Source organism: Pseudophryne corroboree, chromosome 1 (genome assembly GCF_028390025.1).
Source record: "Pseudophryne corroboree isolate aPseCor3 chromosome 1, aPseCor3.hap2, whole genome shotgun sequence".
Lineage (NCBI taxonomy): Eukaryota > Metazoa > Chordata > Amphibia > Anura > Myobatrachidae > Pseudophryne > Pseudophryne corroboree.
This window is the reverse complement of record NC_086444.1, coordinates 386,126,286-386,147,759: the sequence shown is the minus strand read 5'-3', so window position 1 is coordinate 386,147,759 and position 21,474 is coordinate 386,126,286.

Below are 21,474 nucleotides of genomic sequence, written 5' to 3'. Positions count from 1 at the left end.
TGTTGGGAAGGTCAGGCATCGCAACCGACACAATTGGACTCTCCTTGTGGATTTGGGATTTCGAAGAACGCACAGTTCTTTGCGGTGCTTTTGCCAGCTTGAGTCTTTTCAGTTTTCTAGCGAGAGGCTGAGTGCTTCCATCCTCATGTGAAGCTGAACCACTAGCCATGAACATAGGCCAGGGCCTCAGCCGTTCCTTGCCACTCCGTGTGGTAAATGGCATATTGGCAAGTTTACGCTTCTCCTCCGACAATTTTATTTTAGGTTTTGGAGTCCTTTTTTTACTGATATTTGGTGTTTTGGATTTGACATGCTCTGTACTATGACATTGGGCAGCGGCCTTGGCAGACGACGTTGCTGGCATTTCATCGTCTCGGCCATGACTAGTGGCAGCAGCTTCAGCACGAGGTGGAAGTGGATCTTGATCTTTCCCTAATTTTGGAACCTCAACATTTTTGTTCTCCATATTTTAATAGGCACAACTAAAAGGCACCTCAGGTAAACAATGGAGATGGATGGATACTAGTATACTTATGGATGGACTGCCGAGTGCCGACACAGAGGTAGCTACAGCCGTGGACTAACGTACTGTGTCTGCTGCTAATATAGACTGGATGATAATGAGATGAAATCAATATATATATATATATATGTATGTATATATAATATCACTAGTACTGCAGCCGGACAGGTAGATAATATATTTATTAGGTAATGATGACTGATGACGGACCTGCTGGACACTGTCAGCTCAGCAGCACCGCAGACTGCTACAGTAAGCTACTATACTATAGTAGTATGTACAAAGAAGAAAGAAAAAAAAAACCACGGGTAGGTGGTATACAATTATGGATGGACTGCCGAGTGCCGACACAGAGGTAGCTACAGCCGTGGACTACCGTACTGTGTCTGCTGCTAATATAGACTGGATGATAATGAGATGAAATCAATATATATATGTATGTATATATAATATCACTAGTACTGCAGCCGGACAGGTAGATAATATATTTATTAGGTAATGATGACTGATGACGGACCTGCTGGACACTGTCAGCTCAGCAGCACCGCAGACTGCTACAGTAAGCTACTATACTATAGTAGTATGTACAAAGAAGAAAGAAAAAAAAAACCACGGGTAGGTGGTATACAATTATGGATGGACTGCCGAGTGCCGACACAGAGGTAGCTACAGCCGTGGACTAACGTACTGTGTCTGCTGCTAATATAGACTGGATGATTGATAATGAGATGAAATCAATATATATATGTATGTATATATAATATCACTAGTACTGCAGCCGGACAGGTAGATAATATATTTATTAGGTAATGATGACTGATGACGGACCTGCTGGACACTGTCAGCTCAGCAGCAACGCAGACTGCTACAGTAAGCTACTATACTATAGTAGTATGTACAAAGAAGAAAGAAAAAAAAACCACGGGTAGGTGGTATACAATTATGGATGGACTGCCGAGTGCCGACACAGAGGTAGCTACAGCCGTGGACTAACGTACTGTGTCTGCTGCTAATATAGACTGGATGATTGATAATGAGATGAAATCAATATATATATGTATGTATATATAATATCACTAGTACTGCAGCCGGACAGGTAGATAATATATTTATTAGGTAATGATGACTGATGACGGACCTGCTGGACACTGTCAGCTCAGCAGCACCGCAGACTGCTACAGTAAGCTACTATACTATAGTAGTATGTACAAAGAAGAAAGAAAAAAAAAAACCACGGGTAGGTGGTATACAATTATGGATGGACTGCCGAGTGCCGACACAGAGGTAGCTACAGCCGTGGACTACCGTACTGTGTCTGCTGCTAATATAGACTGGATGATAATGAGATGAAATCAATATATATATATGTATGTATATATAATATCACTAGTACTGCAGCCGGACAGGTAGATAATATATTTATTAGGTAATGATGACTGATGACGGACCTGCTGGACACTGTCAGCTCAGCAGCACCGCAGACTGCTACAGTAAGCTACTATACTATAATAGTATGTACAAAGAAGAAAGAAAAAAAAAAACCACGGGTAGGTGGTATACAATTATGGATGGACTGCCGAGTGCCGACACAGAGGTAGCTACAGCCGTGGACTAACGTACTGTGTCTGCTGCTAATATAGACTGGATGATTGATAATGAGATGAAATCAATATATATATGTATGTATATATAATATCACTAGTACTGCAGCCGGACAGGTAGATAATATATTTATTAGGTAATGATGACTGATGACGGACCTGCTGGACACTGTCAGCTCAGCAGCACCGCAGACTGCTACAGTAAGCTACTATACTATAGTAGTATGTACAAAGAAGAAAGAAAAAAAAAAACACGGGTAGGTGGTATACAATTATGGATGGACTGCCGAGTGCCGACACAGAGGTAGCTACAGCCGTGGACTACCGTACTGTGTCTGCTGCTAATATAGACTGGATGATAATGAGATGAAATCAATATATATATATGTATGTATATATAATATCACTAGTACTGCAGCCGGACAGGTAGATAATATATTTATTAGGTAATGATGACTGATGACGGACCTGCTGGACACTGTCAGCTCAGCAGCACCGCAGACTGCTACAGTAAGCTACTATACTATAGTAGTATGTACAAAGAAGAAAGAAAAAGAAAAAAACACGGGTAGGTGGTATACAATTATGGATGGACTGCCGAGTGCCGACACAGAGGTAGCTACAGCCGTGGACTAACGTACTGTGTCTGCTGCTAATATAGACTGGATGATTGATAATGAGATGAAATCAATATATATATGTATGTATATATAATATCACTAGTACTGCAGCCGGACAGGTAGATAATATATTTATTAGGTAATGATGACTGATGACGGACCTGCTGGACACTGTCAGCTCAGCAGCACCGCAGACTGCTAGAGTAAGCTACTATACTATAGTAGTATGTACAAAGAAGAAAGGGAAAAAAAAAACACGGGTAGGTGGTATACAATTATGGATGGACTGCCGAGTGCCGACACAGAGGTAGCTACAGCCGTGGACTAACGTACTGTGTCTGCTGCTACTATAGACTGGATGATTGATAATGAGATGAAATCAATATATATATGTATGTATATATAATATCACTAGTACTGCAGCCGGACAGGTAGATAATATATTTATTAGGTAATGATGACTGATGACGGACCTGCTGGACACTGTCAGCTCAGCAGCACCGCAGACTGCTACAGTAAGCTACTATACTATAGTAGTATGTACAAAGAAGAAAGAAGAAAAAAAAACCACGGGTAGGTGGTATACAATTATGGATGGACTGCCGAGTGCCGACACAGAGGTAGCTACAGCCGTGGACTAACGTACTGTGTCTGCTGCTAATATAGAGTCTAGACTGGATGATAAATTATTGATAATGAGATGAAATCAATATAATATCACTAGTACTGCAGCCGGACAGGTACTATATATATTTATTATGTAATGACTGATGACGGACCTGCTGGACACTGTCAGGTCAGCACAGCACCGCAGACTGCTACAGTAAGCTACTATAGTAGTATGTATAAAGAAGAATGAAAAAAAAAAAAACACGGGTAGGTGGTATACAATATTATATATATATATATTATATACAATTATATATATATATATATATATATATATATATATATATATATTAAACTGGTGGTGATTGATTATTAAACTGGTGGTCACTTCAGGTCACGTTGCAACTTGCAACTAGTACTCCGAGGCCTAAGCAGACAATCACAAAATATATTATTATACTGGTGGTCAGTGTGGTCACAACAATGGCAGTGTGGCACTGACTCTGGCAGCAAAAGTGTGCACTGTACGTTATATGTACTCCTGAGTCCTGCTCTCAGACTCTAACTGCTCCCCACTGTCAGTGTCTCCCCCACAAGTCAGATAATACACTTACAGTCACACTATCTAATCTATAAATATCACTTCAGCAAGTAGTATAGTAGTATACAGTATAGTAGTACTCCTCCTAATAATGCTCCCCAAAATACTGTGTCTCTCTCTTCTCTAAACGGAGTGGACGCCAGCCACGTCCTCTCCCTATGACTCTCAATGCACGTGTGAAAATGGCGGCGACGCGCGGCTCCTTATATAGAATCCGAGTCTCGCGATAGAATCCGAGCCTCGCGAGAATCCGACAGCGTGATGATGACGTTCGGGCGCGCTCGGGTTAGCCGAGCAAGGCGGGAAGATCCGAGCCTGCTCGGACCCGTGTAAAAAAACCTGAAGTTCGGGCGGGTTCGGATTCAGAGGAACCGAACCCGCTCATCTCTATCATTTAAATGGCAGAATCAACCTGGTTTTGCTATTTAAATGCCACTTTAAAAGAAAAAACAGGAGAATTTTACCAAAATCTCTCATTTTCTGATTCTCACACCCTATTACATTTTCCCCCACATGTTTATAGGCAGAAGATGTCTCTGGACTCCATCTCAATTTCAATTTGGCTGAATTGCACAAATCTGTATTACCAAAGTAAAGGTAATGTCTGGGCTGCACAAATATATGAGCGATTACCACTATATGGCTAAAGATCATTCAGATAGTGTTTTCTCAGGTCATAAGCATCATACTGTATACTGTAGCTGTCATTTTGAAGACACTTTACTCAAGTCTTAAGAGCACTAAGTAGTCTGCTAATCATACAGTATATGTTTGCTTCAAAAACAAAGAATCACAGTGGCAGCAACTAAAGGTAGCTCAAGTCAGCCCTTAGGAATAACTAATGTCTCAGGAGCTATAGATTGCACACATATTGGGCTGAGAATACCTCTACAATGTGCAGAAACCTCAATCAAACCCCAACATTGCTGCTCTGTGAAAGTGCAGGTGGTCCGATTTGCAATCCATCATAATTGAAAGGGAGGCATAAGGCTGAGATCATTATAAACCCTGAGTTGGGTTGAAAGTTGCCCCATTTATGAAATAAGTGATTGACACTTGTTGGTGCTCATGTTTTTTCTTAGTCATTGTCACAGCTCAGCGTTGCTCCTGGGATAAAACCAGATGCTTACCTTCTGGGAGCTGTGGCTCTGCCACTCAGAGATCCTTGGGTGTCCACCAGGTTCAGCCCACTCATGCAGCAATCAATGCTGTCACTCGCTCGCACCAGCATAGCAAACCATCAGACTGTACTGGTGTTCTCCAGCGTGCGGTTCCCGCTAGCTCCAACCACAGGGAGCCACATGTTCATTCAGATCAGGTGATCACTGCACCACCAATGCAGACCCAGCTCTGGATTACATGACATCAGCAGACAATACGCAACCAGCAGCCCCTATAAGAAGACTACCTATAGGGCTGCCTGGTTGCCAGTGCAAGGTCTCTCACAGTCTACCTTGTGAGCAGATCCTCTGCGCTCCTTAGCATTCACTCTTAGGGACTCCTATTGAGAACACAACCTCCTGTCTTGTATCCAGTTCCTGTTCCACTGGTTCCTGCACAGTGTCAAGCACTACTGATTCCCCTCTGAGCTCAAGCACTAGCGGTTCCAGCCTGGTCTCAAGCAATACTGGTTCCAGCCTGGTCCCAAGCATTATCGGTTCCAGTCCAGTCTCAAGCACTACTGGATCCAGCCTGGTCTCAAGCAATACCAGTTTCAAGCACCACCATCCATTGAAGAAAGAGTGCTATATAAATAAAATTATTATTATTCCCGGATCCAGCCTAATCTTAAGCATTACCAGTTCCAGTCTGGCATCTAACACAGCTGGTCCCAGTTCAGTGTGCAATCTCACTGGTTCTAGTCCGGCATCCTGCTCATGCTTTACTGGTCCCAGGCCATTGTCCAGCTTCTCTAGTTCAAGTCTAGAGATCAGCTCAAGGATCATTGGTTCCAGTCCAGAGTCTAGATTTTCTGACACTAATTCCTTATCCTGCTTCAGTGCCTCTACTACCTCCAGTTCCAGATCCACATTCCACTTCTCGGACTCTCTAAACACCAGCTCTACTTTGGTATCCAGCACTGAGGACTATAGATGAGGTTCTAGAAACATAGACTCTTTTCATTCCAAGTCTCTAACTCACTCTAATCCAGTGTTCTACCAGTCCCAGACCTTATCTTCCACCAAGCCCTGCCTGATCTAGATGGATTCAACTATTTTTCTGCCAACCTAATTCTATAGTCTTTTTACAGCAGTTCTTTCCAGAACTCTTGCTGTCCTCTCTCAAGTCCTAGTCCATGCGCAGGAACTTTATATAGCTACCACACTTCCTTCATTTAGCCTCTCCTCCAACCCCAGACTCCAGTCCGGTAACAGAAACTCATACTGACTTGACAGTGATTGGTAGGCTACTCTGTGTGAGGAGTGGGTTTTGTGTTATCAGGGGATTGACAAATTGCATCACTCATCTTGTCTTCTGAAGATTCACTCCCTCTCTATTACAGAATTTGTTGTGTTGCTGTACTGTTGTTTGTTGGTGGCAAACATAATGTATGCTTATTTGTGAGGGGTATTTTTATAAAACTCGGGTGTACTTTCCCCAAAAATGATTTTATTTTAGGCCAGTATTGTTCCAAGTAAGGAATTGGACGCCTAATTGTGGGGGAGAGTTGAACAACAATGTTTGAGTTATTGTCTGCAAGCCATCGTCTTATTGCTTCTCATTCTTTTTGTCCATCATCATACTAACATTTAAATAAGACATTCAATGTAAAACTAAATTTGATACATTTTTTAAATGCCAACTCCAGTTGTCATGTGTCTTTATTTGCCTCCTTACCAAGTCTGAGTTACTGTGTACTGTGTCTATTTCAAGTAACCATTACTTTATATGTGTCCCTTGTGTCCTATGCTTAATATCTGATATTTGCTGTTTCTCAACTAAATGAGAACTATCAATTGTGTGTAATTTCATTTTATTTAGTGTGAGACTTGTCCTTTCTACCTACACATCTGTTACTGCTGTGATGTAAAGAGATTTGCAACAAATTGCATATTTCACTACTTATATTTTCATTTGAAATGATAGTTGTACTTATCATAATATTGTTGTGCTAGACTCTAGAGGCTTGTCTGTGTGCTGCACATTGATACAGATGGGGAGTAATATGCCATTGCTCCTCCACAAATGTACTGTACTGCATCACAATGGGTAACTCAAAACCTGTGGCAGAAGCTATCCTTCTTTCTTGTGCCATTTTCTTTATTTAGATAACTTTTAATGCCTAATAATCTCTTGCAGCACTGGTAAATTGTCCTCTGTAAAATAATATTTGCTATTATCATTAGAGACTCCTGCCACAAGTGTTTCTTTCTACTAGTTGGAGTCTTGGCAAACTGGCTCTCCAGCATCTTATTATTATAGCACATTATGACATTACTCATGAGGAAACTAACTGGCATTTTGTCCAGTTTTTTGCCAAACTGACTGCACATCTGTACACCTCCCTCCTCAAATCTTCACATTCATGCTTACCTTGTTTCTGTAGCTGCCTAGCCTCTTCCTCTCCACTGTCACACTTTCTCCTCTCTCTCTCTCTCTCTCTCTCTCTCCATAACCTCTTCACTAAACAACAAACAATGACACCCAGAAAGCAAAAAAAACAAAAACAAACTTAATTTAAAAAAGACAGGGAATAATAATGGAAACAAAGAACAAGAGTAGAAGCAATGTCACTTTCAAAAACCTCAAATGTTCATACTGCCAAGCCACTGCCAAATAACTCAAACAAACTTTCTAATGAGAAAGTGAGTGGCCTGTTATGGAGCTTCTGTGACTTAAATTGTGCTAGTACATTGAAAATCGCAGATGCAAAAAAAGGCTTTTCAAAAATCATTAGTTTTGGACAGAATTGCAAATAGTTTGAGGATTTAGAAATCACAACACATCACCAGAATTTTTTTCTTTCTCCCCTTAAAAATCTGAATATATTGTATAACACTGACCAACTAGAGATGTGCAGCGGGCATTTTTTGTGTTTTGTGTTTTAGTTTTGGATTCGGGTCCACGGTCGTGTTTTGGATTCAGACGCGTTTTGGCAAAACCACCCTTTCAGGTTTTTGTTAGATTCGGATGCGTTTTGGATACGGGTGTTTTTTTTTTAAAAAACCTAAAAAACTGCTGAAATCATAGAATTTGGGGGTAATGTGGATCCTATAGTATTATTAACCTCAATAACAATAATTTCCACTCATTTCCAGTCTATTCTGAACACCGCACACCTCACAATATTATTTTTAGTCCTAAAATTTGCACAGAGGTCGCTGGATGACTAAGCTAAGCCACCCAAGTGGGCGGCACAAACACCTGGCCCATCTAGGAGTGGCACTGCAGTGTCAGACAGGATGGCACTTAAAAAAATAGTCCCCAAACAGCACATGACGCAAATAATAAATAAAAAAAGAGGTGCAAGATGGAATTGTCCTTGGGCCCTCCCACCCACCCTTATGTTGTATAAACAGGACATGCCCACTTTAACAAACCCATCATTTCAGCGAAAAGGTCTGCCACATGACTGTGGCTGAAATGACTGGTTGGTTTGGGCCCCCACCAAAAAAGAAGTAATCAATCTCTCCTTGCACAAACTGGCTCTACAGAGGCAAGATGTCCACCTCCTCCTCATAGTCCGATTCCTCACCCCTTTCACTGTGTATATCCTCCTCCTCACAGAGTATTAATTCGTCCCCACTGGAATCCACCATCACAGGTCCCCGTGTACTTTCTGGAGGCAATTGCTGGTAAATGTCTCCACTGTGGAATTTATAATTCATTTTGACGAACATCATCTTCTCCATATTTAGTGGAAGTAACCTCCTACGCTGATCGCTGACAAGGTGACCGGCTGCACTAAACACTCTTTCGGAGTACACACTGGAGGGGGGGCAACTTAGGTAAAATAAAGCCAGTTTGTGCAAGGGCCTCCAAATTTACTATTTTTCCTGCCACTATATGTACGGACTGTCTGACTTGCCTACTTGGATGCTGTCACTCCACTATTCTTTCAATGGTGAAAGAATCATATGCAGTGACAGTAGACGACATGTCAGTAATCGTTGGCAGGTCCTTCAGTCCGGACCAGATGTCATCACTTGCTCCTGACTGCCCTGCATCACCGCCAGTGGGTGGTTTTGGAAATGTTATCCTTTTCCTGGCAGCTCCAGTGGCGGTAGAAAATGAAGGAGGAGCTGTTGGCGGGTCACGTTCCACTTGACTTGACAATTGTTTCACCAGCAGGTCTTTGAACATCTGCAGACTTGTGTCTGCCGGAAAGAGAGATACAACGTAGGCTTTAAACCTAGAATCGAGCATGGTGACCAAAATATAGTGCTCTGATTTCAACAGATTGACCACCCGTGAATCCTGGTTAAGCGAATGAAGGGCTCCATCCACAAGTCCCACATGCCTAGAGGAATCGCTCCATTTTAGCTCCTCTTTCAATCTTTCCAGCTGCTTCTGCAAAAGCCTGATATGGGGAATGACCTGACTCAGGCTGGCAGTGTCTGAACTGACTTCACGTGTGGCAAGTTCAAAGGGTTGGAGAACCTTGAACAACATGGAAATCATTCTCCACTGCGCTTGAGTCAGGTGCATTCCCTCTCTTTTGCCTATATCGTAAGCAGATGTATAGGCTTGAATGGCCTTTTGCTGCTCATCCATCCTCTGAAGCATATAGAGGGTTGAATTCCACCTCGTTACCACCTCTTGCTTCAGCTGACGGCAGGGTTGTTCAGGAGTGTTTGCTTGCGCTCCAGTCTTCGGCACGCGGTGGCTGAATGGCGAAAGTGGCCCGCAATTTTTCGGGCCACCGACAGCATCTCCAGCACGCCCCTCTCATTTTTCAAAAAATTCTGCACCACCAAATTAATTGTATGTGCAAAACATGGGACGTGCTGGAATTTGCCCAGTTGTAATGCACGCACAATATTGGTGGTGTTGTCCGATATCACAAATCCCAAGGAGAGTCCAACTGGGGTAAGCCATTCTGCGATGATGTTCCTCAGTTTCCGTAAGTGATTGTCAGCTGTGATGGAAAGCGGTGATACAAAGCGTGGCCTGCCTAGGAACGAGTTGGCGTTTGCAAGATGCTGCTACTGGTGCCGCCACTGTTGTTGCTGTGGGAGGCAATACATCTACCCAGTGGGCTGTCACAGTCATATAGTCCTTAGTCTGCCCTGCTCCACTTGTCCACATGTCCGTGGTTAAGTGGACAGTGGGTACAACTGCATTTTTTAGGACACTGAGGACACTTTTTCTGACGTCTGTGTACATTCTCGGTATCGCCTGCCTAGAGAAGTGGAACCTAGATGGGATTTGGTACCAGGGACAAGCTACCTCAAGCAATTCTCTAAGTCCCTGTGAACTAACGGTGGATACCGGATGCACGTCTAACACCAACATAGATGTCAAGGCCTGAGTTATCCACTTTGCAACAGGATGACTGCTGTGATATTTCATCTTCCTTGCAAAGGACTGTTGGACAGTCAATTGCTTACTGGAAGTAGTACAAGTGGTCTTCCGACTTCCCCTCTGGGATGACGATAGACTCCCAGCAGCAACAACAGCAGCGCCAGCAGCAACAGCAGCAGTAGGCGTTCCACTCAAGGATCCATTGGAGGAATTCCAGTTAGGAGAGGACTCGCCAGACTTGCCAATGACATGGCCTGCAGGACTATTGGCGTACCTGTATAAGGAGGAAATTGACATTGAGGGAGTTGGTCGTGTGGTTTGCAGGAGCTTTGGTACAAGAGCAAGAAGGGATTTAGTTGTCAGTGGACTGCTTCCGCTGTTACCCAAAGTTTTTGAATTTGTCAATGACTTCTGATGAATGCGCTCCAGGTGACGTATAAGGGAGGATGTTCCTAGGTGGTTAACGTCCTTACCCCTACTTATTATAGCTTGACAAAGGCAACACATGGCTTGACACCTGTTGTACACATTTCTGTTGAAATAATTCCACACCGAAGAGGTGATTTTTTTTTTGTATTTTGACCAGGCATGTCAATGGCCTTATTCATCCCACGGACAACAGGTGTCTCCCCGGGTGCCTGACTTAAACAAACCAACTCACCATCAGAATCCTCCTCATCAATTTCCTCCTGAGCGCCAGCAACACCCATATCCTCATCCTGGTGTACTTCAACAGTGACATCTTCAATTTGAATATCAGGAACTGGACTGTGGATGCTCCTTCCAGCACTTGCAGGGGGCGTGCAAATGGTGGAAGGAGCCACCTCTTCCCGTCCAGTGTTGGGAAGGTCAGGCATCGCAACCGACACAATTGGACTCTGCTTGGAGATTTGTTATTTAGAATGCACAGTTCTTTGCTGTGCTTTTGCCAGCTTAACTCTTTTCATTTTTCTAGTGGGAGGATGAGTGCTTCCATCATCATGTGAAGCTGAACCACTAGTCATGAGGAACATAGGAGAGGGCCTCAGCTGCTCCTTGCCACTCCGTGTCGTAAATGGCATATTGGCAAGTTTATGCTTCTCCTGAGACGATTTTAATTTAGATTTTTGGGTCATTTTACTGAACTTTTGCTTTTTGGAGTTTACATGCTCTCTACTATGACATTGGGCATCGGCCTTGGCAGACGACGTTGATGGCATTGAATCGTCTCTGCCATGACTAGTGGCAGCAGCTTCAGCACTAGGTGGAAGTGGATCTTGATCTTTCCCTATTTTACCCTCCAAATTTTTGTTCTCCATTTTTTAATGTGTGGAATTATATGCCAGTAATGTCTGGAATTAGATACCACTAGATAGATACCAGATACCACTGTGACTGGAATGTTGATGACCTATGCACAGCAGGGACGTGCGGTGAGCTAAATGGCTCAGGAGGCACTGGCTAATCCCAGAGCCAGATTTACATGCAATATATGAGCCAAAGGGTACATCTGGGCATTATACACAGGTGCAGCATTATAAACTCCTGGAAATCTGGTGAGTTTTGATTAGAGATGTGTGGAAAGGATATACAGGTGAGGCACTGCCTCACCTGCCATAGACTTTTTACTCCAGAGTTTGGGCTAAAAAAATTATTAGAATAATGCAAAGAAGATATTTCAAACAAATTATCAGTATTTTTTATATATTTTATTCAGTCAATACTCTGGTCTAAACCCCACTGCACGTCACTGATGCACAGTGACAGGACACTACCACAGCACCCTACAGCAACAAGATGCAGCACAAGACACTGTATTAGTGATGTAGTATTACTGAGCACCACAAAACAATGAGCAGTGATACTGAGCACTGATGATACTGAGCACTGATGATCCTGAGCACTGATACTGAGCACTGATTATACTGAGCACTGATTATACTGAACACTGATTATACTGAACACTGATGATACTGAGCACTGATGATACTACGGAGAACTGACACTAAGCTGCACGATTAGCACAAGACACTGTACTAGTATTAGTAATGTAGTATTACTGAGCACCAAAGACAATGAGCACTGATGATATTGAGCACTGATGATAATAATAATAATAATAATTTTATTTATATAGCGCTCTTTCTCCAATAGGACTCAAGGCGCTTAATACTACGGAGAACTGACACTGAACAGCACAATTAGCACAAGACACTGTTCTAGTATTAGTAATGTAGTATTACTGAGCACCACAAGACACTGAGCACTGATGATACTGAGCACTGATGATACTACAGAGAACTGACACTGATCAGCACGATGCAGCACAAGACACTGTACTAGTATTAGTGAGCAGCACAAAAGCACTCTGGAATTGTCCGTCCCCCCCGTCCCCCCCCCTCGAGATACCACTGTGACTGGAATGATGATGACCGATGCAGTCACAGGACACTACTACCAGAGCACCCTACAGCAGCAAGATGCAGCACAAGAGAGACACTGTACTAGTATTACTGAGCAGCATAAAAGCACTCTGGAATTGTCACCCCCCAGATACCACTGTGACTGGAATGATGATGACCGTTGCAGTCACAGGGCACTACTACCAGAGCACCCTACAGCAGCAAGATGCAGCACAAGAGAGACACTGTACTAGTATTACTGAGCAGCACAAAAGCACTCTGGAATTGTCACCCCCCAGATACCACTGTGACTGGAATGATGATGGCCGATGCAGTCACAGGACACTACTACCACAGCACCCTACAGCAGCAAGATGCAGCACAAGAGAGACACTGTACTAGTATTACTGAGCAGCACAAAAGCACTCTGGAATTGTCACCCCCCAGATACCACTGTGACTGGAATGATGATGACCGATGCAGTCACAGGACAGTACTACCAGAGCACCCTACAGCAGCAAGATGCAGCACAAGAGAGACACCGTACCAGTATTACTGAGCAGCAAAAAACCACTCTGGAATTGTCACCCCCCAGATACCACTGTGACTGGAATGATGATGGCCGATGCAGTCACAGGACACTACTACCACAGCACCCTACAGCAGCAAGATGCAGCACAAGAGAGACACTGTACTAGTATTACTGAGCAGCACAAAAGCACTCTGGAATTGTCACCCCCCAGATACCACTGTGACTGGAATGATGATGGCCGATGCAGTCACAGGACACTACTACCAGAGCACCCTACAGCAGCAAGATGCAGCACGAGAGAGACACTGTACTAGTATTACTGAACAGCACAAAAGCACTCTGGAATTGTCACCCCCCCCCCCCCCCCCCCCCCCTAGATACCACTGTGACTGGAATGATGATGGGCAATGCAGTCACAGGGCACTACTAACAGAGCACCCTACAGCAGCAAGATGCAGCACAAGAGAGACACCGTACCAGTATTACTGAGCAGCAAAAAAGCACTCTGGAATTGTCACCCCCCCCAGATATCACTGTGACTGGAATGATGATGGCCGATGCAGTCACAGGACACTACTACCAGTGCACCCCACAGCAGCAAGATGCAGCACAAGAGAGACACTATACTAGTATTACTGAGCAGCAATAAGCACTGATACTGAGCACTGATACTGAGATTTGACACTGAGAGAATGTAGCCACATCCTCTCTGTACCCTCTACAATGCACAAGTGAAAATGGCGGCAACGCGCGGCTCCTTATATGGAATCTGAATCTCGCGAGAATCCGACAGAGGGATGATGACGTTTTGCCTCGTTCGGGTTTTCCGAGTCAGGTGGGAACAACCGAACCTGGCTCGGACCCATGTTTGACACGTGGAGTTCGGGGGGGGGGTTCATCTGCATGACCAACACTCATGTTTTTGCCAACCATATTAGAGCAATTGTGGGGTAACTTTGTGGCACTTATTCCAAACTATTACTTTGGAATTGCTGATTGGCAATCATTTTTTTATATAACGGATAAGAAACAAGAAAGACACAATAGACAATGCAAGCAGCTCAAATGCCAACTGACAGTAGGTGATCACTTACATACAGACGGGGCATATTCTACAACGATCACGGGAATATTCACGTGCCTCACCATCTAGAAAGTTCTGGTAGATTCCCATAGGCACGTATTATGGCTAAGTTCACTTTAATTGAGAGTATCCATTATCTCAAGAACTAGAGTAAATTTCAACAAACTACTTTCATTTTTTAATACAGCAGCCTCCAAATTCCCTATTTTTATTTTTTGCTGGGCTGTGTAATCTGGTGAATGCAGGTCTAAGATGACGGTGATGTCAGGCACCCAAAGAATTGCAGTTTTTTCCCACACAAAGTGCACTAGAGACTGACCAGTATAGAGCCACATGAACAAAGTGTCCCGGAAATTTTATTATACTGTAAAGGTGGGCACACATGCATATAATCATACATGCAATCCCTCATTTTATGTTTGTCCTTTCAATATTTTGAAAAGTGTGTGTGTACCTTCAACCGTGTTTTAATTATTCTTATGAAGGAATCACATCTAATGTACAGTTTTAACTTTTTCATCTGATTCTACTGTGTCTGGTCGAAGGAATAGTGATGCGTGCGAGTACATTTGACTATTCCTACTACCGTTCCTTCCAGTGTCCCTATGGTTGTACACGAAATTAGTGCCACCTCTGTGGGCGTGCATAGTTAAACTCAAGTGGAGAGTCATGCTGTGTCACTTCCTTCTACATGTGAACATTTAGTCTTATTTTGCTGGTCCTGTGTGTTTTCTTTATTCCAAAAACCACACAACAACCTTTCCCTATGGTATATAATGTTCCAGGGCTTGCTCAGCAAATACATTTGTTGACCAGGACTTGCTGGCATCTGTTGTTCCACCTAGTAGCATGCAGGCAGGCAGGGATTTGGTCCCCATAATCACGACCCGTTCCTTGACCATTATGAAAATGTAAGCTCCCTCGCAGTCACTGCAGCCTTAAATGGGATACATGCAAAATACTGGTGGTCAGGATGCTGGCGGTCACATGACTGACAGCGGCATTCCGGCACTAAAGATCCTGACAGTGGACGGTTTAAGAATTCTTACCCTGCCCTATCCCCTAACCCTCGGGGGGGGGGGGGGGGGGGGGGGGGTAGGCTATGACCAATCATCCCTCCTATTCCCTTTCCCTAATCCCCAAGTGCCTAATCCTAACCCTTCCCCCTATATATATATATATATATATATATATATGTATAGATGTCAATTAAAAGCTGAGGTAATATTCCTCCATCTCATGTGCTGAACGCTCTGTTTGAGAAAGTCTGGGTCAGCCCGGACAAGATGGTTTCAAATCCCCAAGAGGATTCCGTTTGTTTATGCCTTCCAGCCGCGGACAGAATAAAGTGAGAGTCCCCCCCTGTTCTGCATGGGGCCCTGTCAAAGCCAGCGGATCGTATGCAGGAAGCTACGTTATATTCTAGTTATGTAACCACGGGTACGTTACTTAGACCTACCTGTACAAGCACATGGGTGAGTACTAATATTCAAAAGAGAATGGTCGGATACCTTGTCATCCGATTTGGTTACACTGGAGAGAGAAACTCCTTACGTTGGGTCATATCAAGCCAATTCCATAGTGGTCTCGGCTAGGAGGGCGTTGTGGATTCACCAAAGAAATGCTGCGACTGACTCCAAGAAGAAATGGAGTCTCTTCCCTATGATGAAGCCTGTTTTGGTGACGGCCTAGTTAATTTGATTTCGGCAGCTGCCGCAGGTAAGTCAACCTTCTTGGCTTATGTTCCCTCACATCGGAGGAAGACTCATCATTATCGGATGCCGTCATTTCGGCCCAATAGATACACGAGAATTTAAGATCCCCCTTTCTTTGCAGGTAGGGGAAGGAGAAGAGAGAAGAGGTCCAAGCCTCTTCAGCATCAGAACTCATCCTCTGCTTCTGCCAAATCCACCGCATGATGCTGGAGTTTTCTTGCGGGAGCCCGCACTGGTGGGGGCACGTCTAAAACTCTTCAGTTAGTCCTGGATTCGTCCGGACCTGGACCCGTCGGTTTTACAAATAGTGTCCCAAGGGTACAAACTCGTGTTTCAAGACTTTCCCCCTCACCGATTTTTCAAAGCGGCCTTACCAGTTCTCCTCCGGACAGGGAGGTAGTATGCGACGCTATACGAAAGTTGTGTCAGACTCAGGTCAGTGTCCTGGTTCCCCCGTAACAACAGGGAGAAGGCTTTTATTCAAGCCTCTTCGTGGTCCTGAAGCCGGACGGCTCGGTTAGGCCAATCCTAAATCTGAAAACCTTCAATTTCTACGTAAAGAAATTCAAATCCATGATGGAATCTCTCACGGCAGTGATCTCCAGTCTGGAGGTAGGAGATTTCATGGTTTCGGTAGACATAAAGAATGCCTACTTACTTGTTCCCATTTCTTCCGCATCAAGCTTACCTGAGATTTGCAATTTCGGATTGTCATTACCAATTTAAGACGGTGCCGTTTGGTCTGTCCACGGTCCCGAGGGTTTTCACCAGGGTGATGGCGGAGTTGATGTTCTCCTTCACAAGCAAGGAGTCATTATTATCCCGTACTTGGACGATCTCCTGATAGAGGCAAGATCCAGGGACCAGTTGGTGCAAAACTTTGCACTCTCCTTGACAGTTCTTCAACAACATGGTTAGCTACTGAACTTGCCAACATCACAGTTGGTCCAAACGACGGGGTTGTCGTTTTTGGGAATGATAATGGACACAGAACTACAGAGGGTTTTTCTTCCAGTGAAAAAAGGCTCTGGGGATAGCAGACTCTGGTCAAGCAAGTTCTGAAACCAACGAGAGTGTCAATACATCAATGCATTCGGTTGCTGGGGAAGTTGGTTGTGGCCTACGAGGCCATTCAGCTGGTAGTTCCATGCCAGAGTGTTCCAGTGGGACCTGTTGGACAAGTGGTCTGGATCCCACCTACACAGGCACTGGAAGATAATCCTGTCTTCCAAGATCGCACTCCTGTGGTAGCTGCGCAACTCTTACCTTTTAGAGGGGCGCAGGTTCGGGATCCAGGACTGGATCCTAGTGACAGCGGATGCAAGCCTACGAGGCTGGGGAGCAGTCACACAAGGGAGAGAACTTCCAAGGAAGATGGTCAAGTCAGGGAACTTGTCTCTACAAAAATGTTCTGGAGTGAAGGGCCATTTACAACGGCATTCTACAAGTGGAACATCTTCTTCGAGATCTGCCGTACTGATCCAGTAGGACAGTGTACCAGCAGTACCATACATAAACCGTCAGGGCGGTACGAAATTCTCCGCTGGGTGGAAAAGCATACAACGCTCTGTCAGCGCAATCCAGGAGAGTGGGGCCTCCACCGAGAAGTCTTCGCCGAGGTGACAAGTCATTGGGGAGTTCCTCAAGTAGACATGATGGCATCTCGGCTCAACAAGAAGCTTAAGAGATATTGTTCCAGGACAAGGGACCCTCAAGCAATAGCAGCGGATGCACTAGTGACACCGTGGGTGTTTCAGTCAGTGTATGTAATCCATCAACTCTCCTCTCATACCTAAAATTCTAAAGATCATAAGAAGAACAAAGTTTTGAGCGGTTCTCATTGTCCCAGATGGGCCAAAGAGGGCTTGGTATCCAGATCTTCAGGAATTACTCATAGGAGATCCCTGGCCTCTTCCTCTGTGTGAGGACCTGTTACAGCAGGGGCCGTGCATGTATGAAGATTTACCGCGGCTCTGGTTGACGGCAGGGTGGTTGAACGCAGAATCCTAGCCAGTAGGGATATTCCCAGTGAAGTCATTCCCACACTTATTCAAGCTAGAAATGGGGTAACGTCTAAAACATTGCCACCGTATTTGGAGTAAATATGTTTCTTGGTGTGAATTCAAGAAGGTTCCTATGGAGGAGTTTTCAGCTAGGACGTTTTCTCCAATTTCCACAAGCAGGTGTGGATGCGGGCCTGAAGTTGGGCTCAATTAAGGTACAGTTTTCAGACTTATCGGGTTTCTTTCAGACACAATTGCCCTCCTTTCCAGAAGTTCAGACTTTCGTGAAAGGCGTGTTGCTCATCCAACCTCCATTTGTGCCTCCAGTGGCACCCAGGGATCTTCATGTACTGTTGCAGTTCCTTCAGTCACATTGGTTTGAACCTTTGCAGAAGGTGGAGTTGAAGTTCCTCTCTTGGAAAGTGGTCATCCGGTTGGCCTTGGCATCTGCAAGGCGGGTGTCTGGGTTGGCGGCCTTGTATCACAAGAGCCCTTATTTGATCTTCCATGAAGATAGAGCAGACTTGTGGACATGTCAACAATTCCTGCCGAAGGTGGTTTCTTCCTTCCACATGAACCAACCTCTTGGGGTGCCTGTGGCTTCTGACCCCTTCGCTGAGTCAAAGTTTCTACGTGTGGTCAGAGTTTTGAAAATTTATGTCACCAGAACGGCTCAGATTAGGGAAACAGGCTCTGGTTGTCCTGTTTGCTCCCAACATGATTGGGTGTCCTGCTTCCAAGCAGACCGTTGCGCGCTGGATTTGTGGTACGATTCAGCATGCTCATTCCATGGCAGGATTGCCGTTACCAAAATAGGTGAAGGCCCATTCCACTAGAATGATGGGCTAGTCCTGGATGGTTGCCAGGGGGGTCTCGGCTTTGCCGAGCAGCTATTTAGCAAACACTTTTGCTAAGTTTTACAAGTTTGATACCTTGGCTGATGTTGACCTCAAGTCTGGTCATTTGGTGCTGCAGTGTCGTCCACACTCTCCCGGCTTTCTAGAGCTTTGGTATAACCCCATGGTTCTTGATGTGACCCCAGCATCCTCTAGGACATATGAGAAAATAGGATTTTAATACCTACTGGTAAATCCTTTTCTCTTAGTCCATAGAGGATGCTGGGGGCCCGTCCCAGTGCGTACTGTAAATGCAGTTAAAAATTGTGATTACACACAGGTTGTGTTACAGTTCTGGTCAGCATGTTGCTGCAATTGTTCATGCCATTGGCTTGTGTTCTGTTGAATGCCACGTTCTGCAGCATGCTGGAGGTGTGAGCTGGTAAGATGCTCACCTTGGTTTAACAATAAATCCTTTCCTCGAAATGTCCGTCTCCCTTGGCACAGTTCCTTAAACTGAGGTCTGGAGGAGGGGCATAGAGGGAGGAGCCAGGTCACACCATTTGAAAGTCTTAAAGTGCCCATGTCTCCTTCGGATCCCGTCTATACCCCATGGTTCTTGATGTTCCCCCAGTATCCTCTACGGACTAAGAGAAAGGGATTTACCGGTAGGTATTAAAATCCTATTTTTACTCATTACAGCAGACAGAGTCCACCTTTTACCCATTATGGCAGACAGCGTCCCATTTGTACACATTACAGCAGACAGCATCCCCTTTTCACACATTACGGCAGACAGTGTCCCCTTTTTACACATTACGGCAGACACCGCCCCCTTTTTTACACATAACGGCAGACAGTGTCCCCTTTTTACACATTACGGCAAACACCGTCCCCTGTTTTACACATTACGGCAGAACAGCGTCCCCTTTTTACACATTACGGCAGACAGCGTCCCCTTTTTATACATTACGGCAGACAGCGTCCCTCTTTTTACACATTACGACAGACAGCGCCCCCTTTTTACACATTACGGCAGACAGCGTCCCCTTTTGTTACACATTACGGCAGACAGCGTCCCATTTGTACACATTACAGCAGACAGAATCCCCTTTTCACACATTACGACAGTGTCCCCTTTTTTATACATTATGGCAGACGGCGTCCCCTTTTTACACATTACGACAGACAGCGCCCCCTTTTTACACATTACGGCAGACAGCGTCCCCTTTTGTTACACATTACGGCAGACAGCGTCCCATTTGTACACATTACAGCAGACAGCATCCCTTTTTCACACATTACGGCAGACAGCGTCCCATTTTTACACATAACGGCAGACAGCGTCTCCTTTTGTTACACATTACGGCAGACAGCGTCCCATTTGTACACATTACAGCAGACAGCATCACCTTTTCACACATTACGGCAGACAGCGTTCCCTTTTTACACATTATGGCAGACAGTGTCCCCTTTTTACACATTACGGCAGACACCGTCCCCTTTTTTACACATTACGGCAGAACAGCGTCCCCTTTTTACACATTACGGCAGACAGCGTCCCCTTTTTATACATTACGGCAGACAGCGTCCCTCTTTTTACACATTACGACAGACAGCGCCCCCTTTTTACACATTACGGCAGACAGCGTCCCCTTTTGTTACACATTACGGCAGACAGTCCTCCTTTTTACACAATACGGCAGACAGCGTCCCCTTTTTACACGTTACGGCAGACACCGTCCCCTTTTTTTACACATTACGGCAGAACAGCGTCCCCTTTTTATACATTATGGCAGACAGCGTCCCTCTTTTTACACATTACGACAGACAGCGTCCCCTTTTTACACATTACGGCAGACAGCGTCCCCTTTTTACACATTATGGCAGACAGTGTCCCCTTTTTTACACATTACGGCAGACAGTGTCCCCTTTTTACACATAACGGCAGACAGCGTCCCCTTGTTTACACATTATGGCAGACAGCGTCCCCTTTTTTACACATTACGGCAGACAGCGTCCCCTTTTTACACATTAAGGCAGACAGACAGAAAAGAAAGAAAGAAAGAAAGAAAGAAAGAAAGAAAGAAAGAAAGAAAGAAAGAAAGAACGCAATGTAATTGGTGGAGGCGCTGCTGCAGCTGTCCCTCTCCTTTCACATAGGCTGCCCGCCACCGCTGTGATGAGGAAAGCGCATCCCAGCATTTACAGCGGTGGAGGACATCCTATGTGGAAGGAGAGGGACAGCAGCAGCAGCACCTCCACCAATTACACTGCGCTGCTGTGGCTCCCTCCCCCCCCCCCCCTCCCGGGGCCGCTGAGTCCCTGCTGCTCCTCTCCTCTGCAGGCGGCGCTGGCACGCGGCATGTAATGAGTCAGTTTGACTCATTACATGCCGCGCTGGCTTTGGGCCCCTTGACAGTGGCAGACCCCAGTGCAAGGCGCCGCTTGCACTGGTGGTAGTTCTGCCACTGCAATGGATACAATTCAAGATAAATTAAATG